Genomic DNA, 2,667 nt, shown 5'->3' with positions numbered 1-2,667 from the left:
GTATTTATTATAATATAAACAAATATTTTATTAACGGTAAGGATATACAATAATAATTTAATATTATTATTTTAATAATTCGATTTGCTTGTTCGAATTTTTATTTGTTTGCTTTGGCTGCTTATTAATTTCTCTCATATGTATTAAATACAATATATAATTTTAATATTTGCATTATTTCGATTTGCTTGTTCGAAATTTCATTTGATCTATAATAGATCTCATATACATTTTGGCAATTCATATTTTATTTGTAATACTATAATGTATTTATTATAATATAAACAAATATTTTATTAACGGTAAGGATATTAAAACATTAATGATCCTTCCGCAGGTTCACCTACGGAAACCTTGTTACGACTTTTACTTCCTCTAAATAATCAAGTTCGGTCAACTTTTGCGAAACAACCGTAACACGCAAGGCGTCACAGTGATCACGTCCGGAGACCTCACTAAATAATTCAATCGGTAGTAGCGACGGGCGGTGTGTACAAAGGGCAGGGACGTAATCAATGCGAGTTAATGACTCACACTTACTGGGAATTCCAAGTTCATGTGAACAGTTTCAGTTCACAATCCCAAGCATGAAAGTGGTTCAGCGGTTTACCCGGACCTCTCGGTCTAGGAAATACACGTTGATACTTTCATTGTAGCGCGCGTGCAGCCCAGGACATCTAAGGGCATCACAGACCTGTTATTGCTCAATCTCATTATTGCTAGACGCAATTTGTCCATTTAAGAAGCTAGTGTCCTTATAATGGGACAAACCAACAGGTACGGCTCCACTTATATAAACACATTCAAACACAATAAACATTTTACTGCCACCATGAATGAAGGCTATATAAGCTTCAACACCATAATCCTGAAGATATCTATTTAATATATTTGAGTCTCGTTCGTTATCGGAATTAACCAGACAAATCACTCCACGAACTAAGAACGGCCATGCACCACCACCCATAGATTCGAGAAAGAGCTATCAATCTGTCTTACACACTTATGTTCGGACCTGGTAAGTTTTCCCGTGTTGAGTCAAATTAAGCCGCAGGCTCCACTCCTGGTGGTGCCCTTCCGTCAATTCCTTTAAGTTTCAGCTTTGCAACCATACTTCCCCCGGAGCCCAAAAGCTTTGGTTTCCCGGGAAGCGACTGAGAGAGCCATAAAAGTAGCTACACCCAATTGCTAGCTGGCATCGTTTATGGTTAGAACTAGGGCGGTATCTGATCGCCTTCGAACCTCTAACTTTCGTTCTTGATTAATGAAAACATCTTTGGCAAATGCTTTCGCTTAAGTTAGTCTTACGACGGTCCAAGAATTTCACCTCTCGCGTCGTAATACTAATGCCCCCAAACTGCTTCTATTAATCATTACCTCTTGATCTGAAAACCAATGAAAGCAGAACAGAGGTCTTATTTCATTATCCCATGCACAGAATATTCAGGCATTTGAAGCCTGCTTTAAGCACTCTAATTTGTTCAAAGTAATTGTACCGGCCCACAATAACACTCGTTTAAGAGCACTAATGCAGGTTTTTAAATAGGAGGAACATATGAAAAAATACAAGTATCTAAGCACATGTAAGAACTCCACCGGTAATACGCTTACATACATAAAGGTATAGTACTAACCACAATTGTAAGTTGTACTACCCGTATGAAGCACAAGTTCAACTACGAACGTTTTAACCGCAACAACTTTAATATACGCTATTGGAGCTGGAATTACCGCGGCTGCTGGCACCAGACTTGCCCTCCAATTGGTCCTTGTTAAAGGATTTAAAGTGTACTCATTCCAATTACAGGGCCTCGGATATGAGTCCTGTATTGTTATTTTTCGTCACTACCTCCCCGAGCTGGGAGTGGGTAATTTACGCGCCTGCTGCCTTCCTTAGATGTGGTAGCCGTTTCTCAGGCTCCCTCTCCGGAATCGAACCCTGATTCCCCGTTACCCGTTGCAACCATGGTAGTCCTAGATACTACCATCAAAAGTTGATAGGGCAGACATTTGAAAGATCTGTCGTCGGTACAAGACCATACGATCTGCATGTTATCTAGAGTTCAACCAATATAACGATCTTGCGATCGCTTGGTTTTAGCCTAATAAAAGCACATGTTCCATAAGGTTCATGTTTTAATTGCATGTATTAGCTCTAGAATTACCACAGTTATCCAAGTAACTGTTAACGATCTAAGGAACCATAACTGATATAATGAGCCTTTTGCGGTTTCACTTTTAATTCGTGTGTACTTAGACATGCATGGCTTAATCTTTGAGACAAGCATATAACTACTGGCAGGATCAACCAGAATAATGTTTTTATTCATATTTCATTCATATTTTTTGAATAGAAATTAGCAATATATATGTTGTTATAGATTTTATTTCTATCGAATACGGCCATTTTTATATAGCATTCGTATACGTTTGTTTTCCAATTTATACTTGTTTCGCCACTAATAATAACAAGTTTTTATTGATGTCAAAAAGAATCATATTCTTTATAAACACAATATTTATTTTTCATATATTTTCTTTATATATGCACATTTCATTCTAAAATATCATTTTTGTTCGACATACATAATATATTGTATCCACACATGTACAATTTTTGTTTAACCAATATAAGATATTGAGTTAATCATTTGTATTTTGACGATA

At 36.8% G+C, this 2,667-nt stretch overlaps 1 non-coding gene across 1 annotated transcript; it reads right to left on the bottom strand.

Annotated features, from left to right (window-relative positions):
- Positions 1-320: 320 nt before the first annotated feature.
- LOC127012175 (small subunit ribosomal RNA) lies at positions 321-2,315 on the bottom strand. The gene has a single exon (XR_007765701.1). It is a non-coding gene; the product is annotated as a small subunit ribosomal RNA (ribosomal RNA).
- Positions 2,316-2,667: the final 352 nt, after the last annotated feature.

Source organism: Drosophila biarmipes, unplaced genomic scaffold, assembly GCF_025231255.1.
Source record: "Drosophila biarmipes strain raj3 unplaced genomic scaffold, RU_DBia_V1.1 ptg000026l, whole genome shotgun sequence".
Lineage (NCBI taxonomy): Eukaryota > Metazoa > Arthropoda > Insecta > Diptera > Drosophilidae > Drosophila > Drosophila biarmipes.
This window is presented reverse-complemented; position numbering and strand designations above follow the sequence as displayed.